The sequence below is a fragment of the Terrapene carolina genome, unplaced genomic scaffold (genome assembly GCF_002925995.2).
Source record: "Terrapene carolina triunguis isolate 2854851 unplaced genomic scaffold, T_m_triunguis-2.0 Scaffold838, whole genome shotgun sequence".
NCBI classification, from domain to species: domain Eukaryota; kingdom Metazoa; phylum Chordata; order Testudines; family Emydidae; genus Terrapene; species Terrapene triunguis.
In genome coordinates, this window is record NW_020665189.1 from 9,633,676 (window position 1) to 9,651,813 (window position 18,138).

Here is an 18,138-nt window from a genome sequence, read left to right on the forward strand (position 1 = left end):
CTTAATTTGCAAATTTTCAGTTGTCAACAGAGGCAGGCATCTGTGAATGTAACTTTCCTATACCACTTTTGGCACTTATTGGTTTGCTAGCACAGTTATCTACTTTGTGTGTGAAAATTCTGGTGTGAGAGGGTGCAACAGATGCCGGTGTATTGCAGACATACCTGTTGCACTCTTCACTGGAAGAATTGTCTATAAGATCTGTTCTTCTAATGAAGGCTATTTTGATACTAAAAATAACAATTAGAAGAACAGAACTTATGGGACCCTGTTGCATTATGCACCAGTGATTTGGTAGGATTATTTTGGCTAATGAGATGGTAAGTGAGAAAATCTATGTTAATTACTGTACATGCAAATGCTTCTGGCAGGCATAGAATCATAGAATACCAGGATTGGAAGGGACCTCAGGAGGTCATCTAGTCCAACCCCCTGCTCAAAGCAGGACCAATTCCCAACTAAATCATCCCAGCCAGGGCTTTGTCAAGCTGGGCCTTAAAAACCTCCAAGGAAGGAGACTCCACCACCTCCCTAGGTAACGCATTCCAGTGCTTCAACACCCTCCTAGTGAAATAATATCCAACCTGGACCTCCCCCACTGCAACTTGAGACCATTGCTCCTTGTTCTGTCATCTGCCACCACTGAGAACAGCGAGCTCCATCCTCTTTGGAATCCCCCTTCAGGTAGTTGAAAGCAGCTATTAAATCCCCCCTCATTCTTCTCTTCTGGAGACTAAACAATCCCAGTTCCTTCAGCCTCTCCTCATAAGTCATGTGCTCCAGACCCCTAATCATTTTTGTTGCCCTCCGCTGGACTCTTTCCAATTTTTCCACATCCTTCTTGTAGTGGGGGGCCCAAAACTGGACACACTACTCCAGATGAGGCCTCACCAATGTCGAATAAAGGGGAACGATCACATTCCTCGATCTGCTGGCAATGCCCCTACTTATACAGCCCAAAATGCCGTTAGCCTTCTTGGCAACAAGAGCACACTGTTGACTCATATCCAGCTTCTCATCCACTGTGACCCCTAGGTCCTTTTCTGCAGAACTGCTACCTAGCCATTCGGTCCCTAGTCTGTAGCAGTGCATAGGATTCTTCCGTCCTAAGTGCAGGACTCTGCACTTGTCGAACCTCATCAGGTTTTTTTGTTGGCCCAATCCTCTAATTTGTCTAGGCAAACGTCAGGCAACTTGAGATCTGGGGACATCACCAGAGAAGCAGAAGGTATGAACAAAAATAAGGCAGGTTTTGATGGAAGAGGAACAAGCCAAGTGATCAAGCTTCCATTGTTCTGCTCTTCACTAGCAAAACTTGCCCCTCAAGTGTATGTTTATGGTGTATACAGTAGTGTATATCACCGACATGAGATGATGGAAGCAATACGAAACCATCCAACATGTGTGCTTGCCTTACTGAATAACCACATGATCATAGCGTTGTCAAGTTCTCCCCTCCCAGCAGAATCATTCTCAGTCTCTTTGTGATCCTCACTTACTGGGTCATGTTGAACTGATACTGGAAGTTCTTTGGGGCAAGTGACCAGGCCTTTAATTGTTTTTTTGTCAGGTGCCTAGTACATTTTAGGGCTCTCAAAAATAAACAACAAGCAGTAGTATTTGCAGAGGCAGCTGCAACTATGGCATCTACACAGTGACTGCACCTTTATTTTTGCCCATGGTCAGCCTTGTCACAGGGGTCTTCTGTAGTAATATCAAGTGCAAAGGGTTAAACTTAGAGAATCTCCATAGCTGGGGGATTCATGGCTCAGCTTGAATAGTATTTTCATGCAGCTTCTTGTGTGTAATTATAAAAATGTCAGCTAAAAACTGCATGGCATAATTTCAATTCGTGTTCAGTTCTGTAGATAATTGTTGCTTGTTAAAAAGTTCACTTGATATCAAAGTAGCCTAGAAAGAGCACATTGAATTAAAATCTTCCAGGAATGGTGTAGTTGATTAAAAGTTTAATCATCCCCAGTCTGTGCAGGAAACAACAAATATCATCTCCAGGGTCATCAGGAAAACAGCAAAATAGCTCCTAGCAAGTACTAACACATATTTCTTTGATCTTGTTTGTATTCCTCAGGCTTTCCTTAGTGCCTACAGTGCTGGGACAACACCATCTGTTCAATGTTGGACACTATAAAGCTATAAGGGTAGTGCATTCTTAACTTCTAAAGCCTCCTTAATAATTTCTACAGAATTCTCTATAGTCTAAGCTTTTGTGGTTAAACAGAGAAGTTTCTAGACTTTCTAGTTTTCAACATCATACTTCACGTGAACTGTATTCCTGCATAACTGAATTTGCAGACAGACTGAAATAAAGGTACTTGTTTCTGTATGTAGTTAGTTAATAAAGTGCCAGTGGATGGTGCTCAAGAATATGCAGCATTGTTCCTGGGTTTTGTAGGTCCCAAACCCTTCTTGTTGTGAACTGCAAATGGCTTCCTCCATGCAGCTCTTTACAGGGACCTCTATTCATGTTCAAAGAACTTGAAGGTTCCTCCCCTAAAAGAGAGACTTTGGAGTTAGCCACAGAGTCACTAGTCAGGCTTGGGCTATGCTACAAAATTATACCGGCATAGCTATGTCTGCTCCAAGTGTGAAAAAATCACATCCCCTACCTGATGTAGCTATGCAGACAAAACCTCCTTCCCTGCTTCTGTCGACATAGCTAACGTAGTTTGGGGAGATGGTGTTACTATGCTGGCAGAAGAACTCATTCGGCCAGTATATGCTGTGTGTGCACAAGGCAGTTGTGCCAGCAGCTGTAGTGTAGACATGGTCTTAGTCAAGGGCTGTAACCAGACATATTCTTTCCTTTTTTTTAAAAAAAAATCTCCTCTAGGAAAAAACTAATTATTTCACTGTGCAAGGTGTAAAAAATACAATACATATATAAATAACAAATTGCATAAGTAGTGGCAGGAAAGAATTAAAAATTCTTTCAGACTTTATGATGAAGTGTTCCACACACTCACCATTTCAACTTTTTTATAAAGAGGATTTTGATCTAGTTAGCTCTTTAAGGGAGTGAACACTAAACTGCAATCCCTCAAGGCCATTCAGGCTAAATCATTGGCTTTTTACATTAATCTGTATAATTAACATTTTAATAAAACCTACAAAGAAATTAACAGTTTGGAACTGAGTCAGTTCTTTATGACTGAGAATAGGAAGTTTTATGTTTGTGTGTTTCATTGCTGGGCAGTTTTATTTTAAGTGCAACCATGCTTTTAGAACTTGCCATTTATCAATATGAAAAAAACCTCAAGGTTAATTAGGTTGAGCTTTGGAGGGTTCTAATCTAGAATAAGTTTTTTAATACAAATATTTCACTGTAGCCTGACTGTGATGTCACACTAGCGTAACTTAATCATTAACTCCCAATTTGCAATAGAGTGTGCGACATCAGAATTGGGTCTATTGGACCCCTACTGGCATTTAAGTGAACTAAGTCCATGTGCTGACTAGAAAACATATTAGAGAATGGTTCCGAAATGGATAATTGAAAAGTAGTATCAGATTTAGGGCTCGATTCTGATTGACATCAATTGCAGTTAAGAGTTCTCAGTACCTCATAGGATTGTAGTTATCTGAAATATTGTACCACTGATTATTTAAATAAAATGCATGAATGCCCTAGTAAACCTAGCTACTGTGTAATGATCCCAGGTCCTGTGCCTTAAAACTTATTATGATGCTATTCAAATGAATGGAAGTTGGCACCATTTGGGGGGGGAAAAGGAAAGGAAATATAGAAATTGCACTCGAGAGCTTTGAGTTGTTTATATGCCCATAATAAGGCCATTCTGAGCACAGACCTTATTTCTAGAAGAATTATCAGATATGCTGCTATCTGAATGCAAAACCTCAGATACACAAGCTGATGTGCTGCAATTTAGCAGCCTTAACTGAATGTCCTAGTTTTTATTGTGTTTATATTTAGATCTTAACACAAATTAAATTTGAATTTTCCTTTTACCCTTGGGGATGAAGGATCATATTTGTGCACGGCTAGTAGAAAGGAAAACATTTAATCACAATTAATTTCCTAAAGAAGAAATTGCCAACATTTGCAAATGCTCTTTTCAATAAACTATTCAACCAATTCTTGTGATGGGGTCAAGAAACCAGACCGAGTGAGGAAATTTGGATTTCATTCCTGGCTTTGCAACAGACTGTGTGGTCTTGAGCAAATCACTTAAGCCTCACACAGCACCCTTGGAACTGAACTAAGCATCATAAACCCCATTTTACAGATGGGGAAAATGAAGCAGAGGGAGGTTAATTGATTGGTATTTTAGATCTTCAGGTGGAAGATACAACCTACTACAACTATTAGTCATAGTAGTTAGAGATATAAAACACCTATGAAATAATCTTTGACATCATCCTGATAACGCAAGGTTGTTCTCTACCATCTATTTCAGTGTATTGTCCTATCTAGTTCTAAAATACTCAAGTAGCGGGTCTTCCATGACTCATCTCCCAATCCTCTGTAAAAGGGGAGTGACTGGGAAGCAAGTGTTTAGCAGGGGCATTTCCCAGCCCCAGCCTCATCAAGCTGCTGTAACAATCCCTTGGGGCTGCTCTGCATTACACAGCGGGACCAGACTGGCAGCCTCAGGAATGGGGGAAAGTAAAAGTGACATCAAAGCTCCTGAGCTGAATCAGGTTCTAAAAGGCAAAACCCCAGGGTGAGGGCCCATTTGCAACCACAGAGAAACCACCCAAAGGAAGGAGTTTCTGAATGTCTCACTACTGTCACCGCACAGAAGATATGGTGAGAAGAAAAGGATGCGGACAACAAAAGGGAGGGGATCAGAGGTGCCATCTGACCACTGAAAGCAATGGTCAGCACTGCACGGAGGGTAGAGGAAAGCAGCCAATCCAGAGACACGGCATGGCTGATGCTGGAGCACCAGCAAGCAGACTAACAGGTATTCAGGTCCAATGTTCTTCTCCTCTCTAGTGGTTACAGCAAGGAACAGGGAGCCAGGGTTCCCAAGTTCTGCAATTGTCACTGTCTGGCAGGGATTCTGTTTGACCGTTGACACCTCAGTTAACCTCCTTAGGCCTCAGTTTACCCATCGGTAGAATGATCTGTCACAGGGCTTAATTCTTATTTGAAAAGTGCACAGACAAAAGACACTACTGTGGTGTTCAGTTTGTCCTCTGCTTGGGGCAAGAACCTTGAATCTCCCTCAGTTCTAAATCAATCATGCTATAGGTGCTTAATAAACATTCTTATCTGTCACCTCAGCACTTATCCTATAGCATTTGTAAATCTCACATCAGCCTACCCGGCTCTGTCCTCGCCCAAGAGCCCACAGGGTATGAAAGCAATATAAGCCTTCAGTATAAACTATGAAAGAATACACATCCCAAAGCAAGGTTAGTTCCCAACTGGGTGCTGTAGGTAAGATGAGGCCCTGAAACATAAACTGTTGTGTCAGAGGCCCAGTCTGAGGCCTAAAGCCTGAACCAAAGTACTTCCAGGCATTGCTAAGCAAAAGCTGGGCTGTGAGCCAGAGGCAGGCCCCACTCACAGAAGTTGGCAAGAAGAGGGTTGTTAGAAGCAGGTGCATTCACATATAAGTGCTAATAAGAGGAACTTGTGCCAAGATGGCACCTGGACAGCCATACAAGGACACTCCATAGACATAACAAGGAATAGGCAGGTGCATCTTAAAGACAGGGTCAAAAGGACAGCATGATGGATAGATCTGTTTGTCTGAAACAACATGATCAAAGGGGGAGACAGCACCCTAATGAGCCAAGGGCTGTACCTCAATACGTCAGTAGGGATGAGTAATCTGTCCTGTAACTGTATAAAAGTAGGTCCCGGAGTGCGCTTCTTTGTCTGGCCTAGGGGGCAGTGGAAAGTCCCGCCACTGACTGAGCCGGTCCATTGCCAGGGGGCACAAATTCGTAGTATGTCTTGTAGAGTCTACAGGAAACTATTACTGTGCTTCATTTGACAATAAACCTGGCTCGGGTTCCTTCGTACCTTACTAGTGTCTGTGGTCTTTGGGGGTTCTCATGGGGTTTGCTATGTCAGCTATCTGCACAGAGCCGGGGCACCACACAGAGGGAACATGCACGCAGCCGACTGTTATAATCATCGAACAAGAGCAGAGCACCACATCGGTAGCTACTGACAACAGGTGCCACTAATGGCTTTGTCTGAAAATATTGAAATACTGCCCATAGCATCTGTTAACTCAGTGCTGGCCCTGGCTTTTTGCAAATGCATCGATCCCTAGGGTTGGTGGAATACATATTTATGTAAAGAATCTTACGGCCATCGGACTTTAGGGGAGACTTGCAGAAGATTTCTTTTATTAATCATTTTGGACCTGATTTGGGTGCAATCCAGGCTGCTGACATATGTTTACTTTACACTTTCCTAATGGTTCCACCTGCCTCATAAGGACTCTAACAGGAATATTAAAAATGGGCCATTAAATCTATTTTGACTTGACTAGCTGTCCTAATAATTAAGAATTCTATTTAGATTAAGAATATGAAATTTCTTGACACATCATGCCTTGCAGTGCTGAAAAGATGATGGGAAATGAGTATGTGAAAGAGGGTTTATATTTGAAGTGTGGTGCTTTGGTACAGAGCGCTTTTCAGTACTGCCTGCTAGCCAAGAGACACGTCCTGCTGACCAGATACAAACTAAAAACACAAGCATCTATTATGCAATGTGCTGAGAGTTCAAGGAACCTGCAGAATGATCACATCACAACTGTATTGCCATGCCAGCAATGGCACCTTTTCCTCCCACATAACTTGTACAATTTTGGCCCTGGGTTTTTATGAGGCAAGCAACGCTGGGTGTTTCCCCCTCACATCATCATGAGAATAAGTGACATTGATGAAACACAGAGTCCAAGCTTTAACTTTACAAAACGTTTTTCCATAAAAAGACCCCCCTGCCCTTGGCTCTAGGTGCTCCTTGACATGTTTTAAAAATGCAGTTGTACAAATAGACTGTTCCAGAAGCCCTACAATACCCAATAATTAACACATCAGAACCAAGCAGCTTTACCAGTCTTTACAATCTGTTACTGGAACCCTCCCAATCACATGCAATTGGGGAAAGCAAATGGGCTTCAAAGTGTGCCCTGCAGGTTGATAAACTAAGACTCTAAGACCGGGGAAGGAGCAAGTTCCAAAGGCAAAGGGCTCCTCTCAGTGCCAGCTGCTCCTTCTCTCATGAGTGGGGCTCCAGCTCAGTTCCCCTGCTGGTCTCAACTTTGGCAGTGTGGCCTAAGTAGTCACACCCCCAGAGCCAGACAGGCAAAAGCACAGAGACTGTGAAGCACTATGGAGTGGCAGGTGTCCATTGGTCCCCTTTGATTATTTCAGACACCAGGTGCAACGTCCTACACTGAGGATTATTTTAACCTATTGCAAATCAACTCTGAAAAATGCTCATTTGGCTCCCTGGTATTTTCCTGGAACTCTGTACGGGTGAAAATCATGCCTAGTGCAGAGATGCTGCACTGAATCATTTGTGCCACTTAAACCCATGATGCAGGCAGAAATGACGCACAGGTCCTTCTGTGGGCCCTCTTCAGTGGGGCACATTTTACCCAGTGTGGTAGATTATGTTTTTCTGACCATACCAATAAACATACATCCAAACAACAATGGCCCCCAAACCCCTTACACCTATTTCCCAGACTTCCCCCCGTAACTTATTCGGGACTGGGTCTTTTAGCTAGAGCAGTAGCAGACTCATCAACTTCTGTAGTCACCAACAGAGGGGGCCAGAGCGCCATGTAGAAATGGGAATGGGGTACACATGGCCACGCACACACACTACCATCTATAGTGTGAATGCACAGAAGCAAAGTGGGGTTGACCCTCCCCTGTATGTGGCAGGTCCTATGTCGCCCTATTAACCTACTCCCCCTGCGGAATCCTCTTCCCTTGAACTATGAAATCAAACAGGGTGTTTAATTTATAACATGTGCTTTGGCACCTATCTCTCTGCAAAATCACTAAGGAGAACTTATTCACTGCGGCTCCCACCCTTTTTGCTCTGTTCTCTTTCTTAGCCCGCTATTTCTTCTTTCCTTCTCTCCCAGCTTGCCTATTTTCCACTCAATCCTTTTATTTACCCCAAATAGCCTTATTTCTGCTCCTCCTTCTTTGAAATCTCTTCTCCTAGCCATCCCTCTCCTGTCCTCTCCCCTTCCCCTTCTCCATCTCTATTGCCCCAGCTCTGTCCCATTCTCTGCTTCCACAAGCCTCTCCCTCCCCACTCCAGGTTCTTCCCTCGCCTGCAGACTTTCACCCCCTCCTTTCTCTGTCCTAGTGTCTTCCATCCCCACATACCTTCTGTCTGTGCATTTATATTGCTATTGTCACCATGGAATGCCAGACTCGTCTCCCCTAAGTTTTGCTGGCATCTCCTGCTCTCTCTCTCTTTATCCACCTGCCCATATCTCTCTCCCCAACCGACAAGCTCTGCCCTCTCCTTCTATCTCTCTGCATGTTGCAGACTTTGACCCCTCCATTGCTCTTCCAAGGCCCCCCACTACCACCCCAGGAGTGTCTGTAGTTTCTTCATAGTGCCTCTCTGACCCCCAGCCTGGCTCCCCTGGCTTCTCAGTAACCCTTCTCTATGGTTTCATATCTCTTTCAGATGTCTTTCTACCCTTCTGCATGGACTACCCTGCCCATACCCAATCCAGGCTCTCAGTTCCTGTCATCTTGGGTCCTCTAACCTTCTCCTTTCACAAAGCAATGTTACTTACTCAGAGGTCATCTCTTCTAGCTCTCTATTGCTACCTCTATCACCCAAGGGTCTCACCCTTTCTGCCCCTCCACGACTCCCTCTGCTGTGCCCCCAAGTCACTCATTCTCCCTCCTCCATATTGTCCCCTTCTCCTGTATTGATCAGCCATAAGATCTCATGCTTCACAAATAGCTTTAGGTTTACCAAACACTTCCCCACATAACCAACACAAAGTTCACTTTCTAGTGAAGTGCAGGGCTCAAATCACACCAGCAAATCCCACACTCACACACACAAAAGCACCATTGTTTGGTTAACCCCACATTAATGCATATTTTGCAGGTGCAACACAGAGTTATGCAAAAAAGCAGAGATGCAGCTTAGGTGGCAATTTTTGAAAATTTGGCCCAAAGTGTCATGTTTGGCTAAGAATCCAGGATCCTACTGGTTCCTAATCCTCATCTTCTGAACACAGGACCACACTGCAAGCTATGCTAATTAAATGCTCAGTAATACTCTCGGGAGATTCTCTCATAAGACTGAGTCAGGTAACTAAAGCCATGAGTAAAATTATTCTTTCCAACACTCACATTACATGTTATAGATAAAATTAATCCGCCATTAATGGAGATAATTACAGATTTTGAGAAAGAACCACAATTATTCATTTTTACACTAGCTTGAAAAAAAGACCTGCAGCAAATAACTGACCTGATAGGAATATAAATGTTTATGTTGGTCTAAGTATCAAACTGATAATATACATAATTATGGGTAAAATTATGTCTAACTGCTGTGTCGGCTTCTTTAGCAAAAACTCACAGCCTTCAGATGTGAACCTTGAAGTCTCACCACCAACTCCTCCCCATTAATCCTCTTATTGGTGGTGTTCTGATGAATATTGTAGGCTAATAAAATAAAGACAGATGGAAATAATTTAACTCTACCATGTCTGTCTTTGTAGTGCAACCCTTACAGGCCTCTCTACTTGCCTAATGAGCATTTCATCTGATTAACTTCCCCTGTAATTCAATAGCTCACCATCTAGGAACCTAACAGTGGACTGTTTATTAATATTATTAAGGTTACATATTGAATGTTTTATTCAGGTTCTTATATAGTGCCCCAGCACCCTGTTATGTGAGTGCTTTTCAACAGTGCATTAAGGGACATGACTTGCATCTGTGATGTGTGGTTAGCTCTTATATAATGTGTAAGAAAATTATACTTCTAATTTAGTCCCGAGTAACCAAAGGAGATTCAAGTGCCTTAGAACATCAAGCTATCTGTAACTTACAGAGAGAGATGGACAATGTCACTGAACTTGAAGATCTATTTCTAAAACCAATTGAGAGCTAGTTAACTGGAAATCACTTTTTCTCTTTTAATCACGAGCTTCCTAAATGTTAACGTTAAGTGTGTCATTTGAACACTGCTTTTTAACCTCATAGGCTGGGATACCCTCTGTGCCTGTCTGTTGTTTTCAGTTTGTTTAAATAGAACTGAAACATAAAACCGAAGTAGGCAGGCATTGCTGAGCTGTTCTGCTGCGGAGTGTTGCTATTGCTCCTGGTTCTGGGAGCTCCTGCGTGCTCAGCCCCAGCAGAGAGCGCAGCTTGCTGACTTGATTCACTGGCAAAGGCACTCGGACATGTTTATTGTCAGCAAAGCAGGATACTAGCATCCTGTGCAGCGGGTCACAGGGATGCTAACACATGCATGCACGTGACAAGGTAAAGGTTCAGTCAGGGCCGGTGCAACCACTTAGGCAAACTAGGCGGCCGCCTAAAAGCCCGCTCAGGCGAGGAGGTGGAGTGGAGGTGAGCTGGGGGCGGAGGAGGGGGTGCGGGGAGGGCCGCCCGCAATAACGGGGGGGCGCACAGGGGAACCACTCCCTGCCCCAGATCACCTCCACTCTGCCTCCTCCGCTGAGCACACAGTCCCTGCTCTAATTCTCCTCCAATCAGTGCCGCAAGCCTGGGAGGGGAGGAGAATTAGAGCAGCGTGGGCGTGCTCAGTGGAGGAGAGCTGGGGTGGGCTCCCTGGGTGGGGTTAACTGCCGCGGAGGGGGGGCTCCCTGGGTGGAAGGTGGGTGGGTTAGCTGCCACAGGGGGGGGCTCCTCGGGTGGGAGGGGCAGGTAGGTGTGGTTAGCTGCCACAGGGGGAGGCGGTGGGCGGGGTTAGCTGCCACGGGCGGGGGGGAGGCGCAAGGTGGAAGTTTCGCCGAGGGAGCACAACTTCCTTGCACCGGCCCTGGATTCAGTCAACGTATAGTACCAAGATGCTGCAGGAGCGGCAGAATCTCCCTAAAAGTAGGGAAGCCATTAGTGCCCGAACTGTGGCCCTGCCCCCGCACTGTGCCTAGGCCCCTTCCCCCAAGACCCTGCCCCTATGCCGCCTCTCCCCCCCAAGTCCCGTTCCCACACTGTCTCTTCCCCACAAGACCCCACCCCCTGCTCACTCTTCTCTGCCCCCTCCACCCCATCGCTCGCCCTTACGGCTGGTAAAAAGTGCTCCCCTATTCTGGTGCCCCAAGATACAAAGATGCCCCTCCTATGACTTCTCCTTTTGTACATCGATACAAACAAATTATGTATTACAATGCTTTTTCTTATTATCCTGTACCTTGTTCCTGCTAATTTGAACAAGCCATCCTCATTCGTTATCCCATCATCCTTATCTTACAAGAGGTCTGTATATCCCTTGTGACAGGGTCAGGCCAGATGGCTACAGGAGGCTGATCGAAGGTAGATACATTAGCCCCAGATTAAGCAGGTCCCTTTTCCCTGAGTAAGATAATAGACTGTTCCAGAACAATCAGGAAGTTGCTGGAACCAATTATGGCAGGCAGGCTAATTAGGACACCTGGAGCCAATTAAGAAGCTGCTAGAATCAATTAGGACAGGCAGAGGAATCAGGGCACCTGGTTAAAAAGGACCTCACTTCAGTTAGGCCTTGGCTACACTGGCGCTTTACAGCGCTGCAACTTTCTCCCTCAGGGGTATGAAAAAACACCCCCCTGAGGGCAGCAAGTTACAGTGCTGTAAAACGCCAGTGTAAGCCGTGCTCCCAGCGCTGTAAATTAATCCCCTTGTGGAGGTGGAGTACCTGCAGCGCTGGGAGAGAGCTCTCCCAGGGAGCTCTCCCAGCGCTGGCGCGCGACCACACTCACACTTCAAAGTGCTGCCGTGGGAGCCCTCTGAAGTTTTGAGTGTAGCCACGGCCTTAGTGAGGTGCGTGCGAGGAGCTGGGAGTAAGGGGAGCACAAGGAGTTGAGAGTGAGAAGGCATACTGCTGGAGGACTGAGGAGTACAAGCGTCATCAGACATCAGGAAGAAGGTCCTGCAGTGAGCATAAAGAAAGTGTTGGGAGGAGGCCGTGGGGAAGTAGCCCAGGGAATTATGGGTCTCATGCAGCTGTTACAGGAAACCCTGTAGACAGCTTCAATCCACAGGACCCTGGGCTGGAACCTGGAGTAGAGGGCGGGCTCAGGTTCCCCTCATCCCCCCACCTCCCTATCTGATACAAGAGGAGGTGACCTGGACTGTGGGTCCCACCAGAGGGGAAGGTCCCTGGCCTGTCCCCCGACCCACTAGATGGGTCAGCAGAGACTGGGGGATTGTTCTCCTCCCTTTCCCCATGCTGGCCAGTGATGAGGTTAGCTGAGTGAACAGCAGGTTTGAGCCGCTAGCAAAAGTGGCCAAACTGAGGGCTGCCGTGAATCTCTGAGGCGAGCAAATCCGCCAATAAACACAGGACCCACTAAGGCAGAGGAGGAACTTTGTCACACCCTGTACCATCTCTTAGGAATTTGTTTTCATAGTTACTGGAAAGGTCAGTGTGTTCTTGTACAATCCTGTTCGGTCAGGAATGTGCGTACTTGATTAAATAATACCTGGTACATTACTAGTCTGCCAAGGCCAGGCCTACTTTAGTTCATACTAGGGCTGTCGATTAATCACAGTTAACTTATGAGATTAACTCAAAAAAACTAATCATAATTAATCACAGTTTTAATTGCACTGTTAAACAATAGAATACCAATTTAAATTTATAAATATTTTTGATGTTTTTCTAAATTTTCAAATATATTGATTTCAATTACAACACAGAATACAAAGTATAGAGATGCTCACTTTATTTTATTATTTTTGATTACAAATATTTGCACTGTAAAAATGATAAACAAAATAAATAGTATTTTCAATTCATCTCATATAAGTGCTGTAGTGCAATCGCTTTATCGTGAAAGTGCAACTTACAAATGTAGATTTTTTTTTTTGTTCGTTCCATAACTGCACTCAAAACCAAAAGGATAGTGCTTCGGCCACCATTCCAAAGGACATGCTTCCATGCTGATGATGCTCATTAAAAAAATAATGCATTAATTAAATTTGTGACTGAACTCCTTGGGGGAGATTTGTATGTCTCCTGCTTTGTTTTACCTGCATTCTGTTATAGCAGTCTCAGATGATGAGCCAGCATGTTGTTCATTTTAAGAACACTTTCACTGCATATTTGACAAAATGCAAAGAAGGTACCAATGTGAGATTTCTAAAAATAGCTACAGCACTCGACCCAAGGTTTAAGAACCTGAAGTGTCTTCCAAAAGCTGAGAGGAACGAGGTGTGGAGCATGCTTTCAGAAGTCTTAAAAGAACAACACTCTGATGCGGAAACTACAGAACCCGAACCACCAAAAAAAAACCCAAAAACCTTCTGCTGATGGCATCTGACTCAGATGATGAAAATGAACATGCATCAGTCTGCACTGCTTTGGATTCTTTTCAAGCCGAACCCATCATCAGGATGGACGCATGTCCTCTGGAATGGTGGTTGAAGCATGAAGGGACATATGAATCTTTAACGCATGTGGCACATAAATATCTTGTGACGCCGGCTGCAACAGTGCCATGCGAATGCCTGTTCTCAGAATTCTACATTTGTATGTTCAACTTTCATGATAAAGAGATTGTACTACAGTACTTGTGTTAGATGGCTTGAAAAATACAATTTCTTTTGCTTTTTACAGTGCAAATATTTGTAATCAACAATAAATATAAAGTGAACACTGTACACTTTGTATTCTGTGTTGTAATTGAAACTTATATATTTGAAAACATAGAAAACGTCCACAAATATTTAAATAAAAGGTATTCTATTGTTTAACAGCGGGATTAATCATGCAATTAATCGTGATTAATCTTTTAATTGTGCAATTAATTACAATTAATTTTTTAAATCTCTTGACAGCCCTAGTTCATATTATTAACCGTGCCTAGGGATCCAGCAAGGCCCTGCTCTTCACACAGCTCCAGGGATGAAGATACTGAATTCAAAGCACATCTAAATCCAAATATAACACACGACGTTAGCAAATATTGCATGTTTCTGAACAGCCATTTCAAACGTGCCTCATAGATGCTTTGAGTAGTGTCTTGAAGTTGGAATGCACAGTATGTAGATGGCATTTTCTCTTCCCAAAAACATACACATTGCTGCTGGTGGTATGCTTATGAAGAAGAGACTTTGGGAAATTACCAGCACCACTTTCCAGCAGCCTCCACAGCATTTAAAATCAGAATCTGAACACTGGGGAAAATCCTGTTCCCTGGGTCACGCTTCAGTTTGAGGGCTACATGCAGAGAAGAGCTCCATGGGTTGGGCAGAGGAACCTTCCCTCTGCAGATCATGGAGAAAAGGGCTGTTTAAAAATGTTTTCCCCAAACTGATTTTCAACAGAAAAATCAACAGTTTTTTGATTAAATGAATATTTGCATGGAAATAGTCTCCTATCTATGGAAAATTTTGACTTTTTGCCAAAAAATGAACACTCAAACTGAAACCAGAATCTTCGGCCAAACTACATGTCCCATGATGCATGGCAGCAGCTTGACCAGAGGGAAGACTCTGGTGCTTCACTGGCCATCTAGACTGACAGCCAAACCCAGACAAAAGAATGGAGGCATGAAGCACCCAACCTGCAGCTCCCATGAGGTATCACAGCAGCATTTCTGAGTCCATGTTTTCAGTTTTCAGATTAAAATGTTCATTTTTTGACAAATATTTCAGTTTTTGATTTTTGGCCAAGAAAGTCAGAATTTCCTATTTGAGGCTGGGAGTGGGCAATGATATTTTTCAACACTCTGTCATGAATAGGGCCCTACCAAATTCATGGTCCATTTCAGTCAATTTCATGGTCATGGGATTTTAAAAGTAATAAATTTCACGGTTCCAAATATTTAAATCTGAAATTTTGTGGTGTTGTAACAACAGGTGTCCTGACCCAAGAGGAAGCCATGGGGAGGGGATCGCAAGGCTATTGTAGCGGGTCACAGTATTGCCACCCTTACTTCTGAGCTGCTGCTGCTGGCGGTGCTACCTTCAGAGTGGGCTCCACGCCAGCAGCTGCGAAGCTTCCTGCTGCAGTGAGCAGCTCCGGGAGATGGGTCTGACCCGGCCCCAGGAGCAGCCCTTGAAGGGGAAGAGGAAGTCCTGTCCCCTCCCAAGCCCAGCCGGGAATAGCATCTGGAGCCTAGCATACGGTAAGATTCCCCAGCCCTGTCCCTACACCTACATTAGCCAGATTTCATGGGGGATACCAGATTTCCCGGTCCGTGCTGTATTTTTCGCGGCCGTAAATTTGGTGGGGCCCTAGACACGAAGGCTCTGATAGTGCAGCTGAATGTTGTGTCCCTTCTCTGCAGAGAGGAATGGCTGATGGATCTGCATAGTTCTCAGTACACTTGCCTATCTCTTGACCAGCTCCTACACGCAGTTCCAGGTTGATGTTTAACTGGGCTCCTCAGAGCAGCCTCTCCCTTGCAAGTGTCCTGAAACCTTGCTTTTTCTCCTCCCCCGCAGACTTCTTTGTCCTTGGGAGTTGTGGCAGGTTTTCCCCAAGAGATAAGTGATTAGTAACCAATGACAGAAGAGAGTTTCTGATTAAACAATCAACAAAGAAGCAGAGGTTGAAAGAACCCCTCCCCTGAGGGTTTCAAGCTCACACCTCTTATCTGCAAGGATTTTGAAAAGTGACTATTAACTCCTATGTGCAAGATGTGATATTCTTTACCAGGAAATCTTACAAGAAAGAATCACACAAGGAGAGAAGGAATATTTTCGTCCGGTGTCATTAAATCCTAGATTTTCTGAGCCAATCTTGCTAAAGGATTTCACACACCAAATGTACTGACGCCCCGAGCAAGCATTTACTTTGCTGAGGCTTTTATTTTCCTATTCTCTGTCATAATCTCTCCATACACTACAAGAGAGAAGCTGCCTCCATCTTCATTAGACTGTACTGGTTTGGCTTCCTCATGCAACACTGAAGAATTAGTGATGGCTATGCCCTATATGGTGCCTTGTGCACTCTAGCTAAATGGGGCAGCTTCTGGGGTATTCCATGCCAAGATGAAGAAAATCAGTTCCCATCACAAAAGGAAAAAGCCCCTGATCCTTGAAATCATTAATTACCCATTGCTCGCCTTCACTGGTAGCATTTGTTAATATATATATATACACACATATACACACACATATGGTAAAGGTCTAATCCTGTTCCCAATAGAATCCATGGGAACTTTTACCATTGATTTCCATGGCAATAGGATGGGGCTGTAGACACGGATTTTAGTCCATCATACTATCTGCTCCCTTGGATATTGTGAAACACAACAAACCACCACCACCACCATGAGGGAGTGGGAATTTCCTTGGATTTATCGCAATAAATGTTTATGTTGTAGTGCCAGCATGGGGCAGTGCCTGGAGCTATACCCTGAGAATTAAAGACTGTTCAGTCCTCTTCTTTCCTGTCAATGATTTTCTTAGTGACTCTGGACAAATTGCTTCACCTGGCTAGCCCGTAGTTTGACAGGCTATAAAATCTGTACTTACTAGAAATAGTTGAAAAATGGAAACTTTTTTTTTTTGCAAAAAAATTATCTGATTTTCAATTAAAAACTTCTACACTTGATTGTTTTGACCAGTTCTTACATTTACTTACCTACCTCACAGGACAGTTGGGAGAATTCATTTTCAATGCTGTGAGGTTGTGAACATGCCTTGAAGGTGAGATGCCCTTGTTTTTTTGGCACATCTATGAACCATCTGCAGATACTGCAATCATCAAAATGACTGGTTGGAACCTGCTATAGAGGACATGAGCACAAAGTTCTATCACAGAGTCTTTATTTTTGGTTATTCTTATTGTTAGCATTCAGTAAGTACTGAAAAGACCAAGGGGAAGTGAGACCATAAGAACGTCCATACTTGGTCAGACCAAAGGTCCATCTAGCCCAGTATCCTGTCTTCTGACAGTGGCCAATGCCAGATGCCCCATAGGGAATGAACAGTAATCATCGAGTGATCCATTCCCTGTCACTCATTCCCAGCTTCTGGCAAACATAGGCTAGGGACACCATCCCTACCCATCCTGGCTAATAGCCATTGATGGACCTATCCTCCATGAACTTATCCAGTCTTTTTTGAAGTGAGTGAGAGGAGAATGAAGGGATTTGGGAGTGAGGCAAGAGAGAAATAGGAAAATAACCTTTCTGTGAAGCACCCAACCCCCTGGCTTCCACTAATAATATGTCTCATCATGTTTCTTCTGGACTCAAAACAGAATGGGCCTAGCAAATATATGATTGTAGTTAAGTTTCAGAGTAGCAGCCGTGTTAGTCTGTATACAGCCCACGAAAGCTTATGCTCTAATAAATTTGTTAGTCTCTAAGGTGCCACAAGTACTCCTGTTCTTTTTATTGTAGTTAATTCGTTTCTCCTTAAGGTTGTTGAATTTGTTTCTAATGTGAACACAATTCTCTATTTGTGAAGGGAAAAACCCAACAACAGTAGTCTATAAACATGGGAGGCAACTGTCCACTAACTTTAAAGGGGACTCGTCAACTACTTGTGAGGCAGGAGTTTCATGATTTGGGGGCAAAAGTCAGCCAGACTTCAATACTGTAACTGCATGTTCCTTTTGAGATGCCTGAGACAAACTATATTACTGATTTTCTCAGTTCAGACACCGTGTCCACAAGCTGAAGGGCTCTCGGAAATGGTGGCAACACGACCAAAAACAATAGCCAAGATGCAAACAAAATGCAATTCTGGAGTCAAACTCAATATATTTAACTAGCTCTAACACTGAGAAAGGAATTCAATGCAGTAGAATTGCAACCTACTATGTTTCTGGGGTGACGATCTTTCTAGCAGTGCTAGGAGTGTATTATATATGTAATTTTAACCTTTATAAGGGGCACTAAAGAGCACAATGGGTCAAATTTACATTTCGTAAGTCAGATCAGCACCATGCCACTTTCAAGAAAGATAGTATCAGCTGAGAAACAGCAAGATCTCTTGGGACACGGA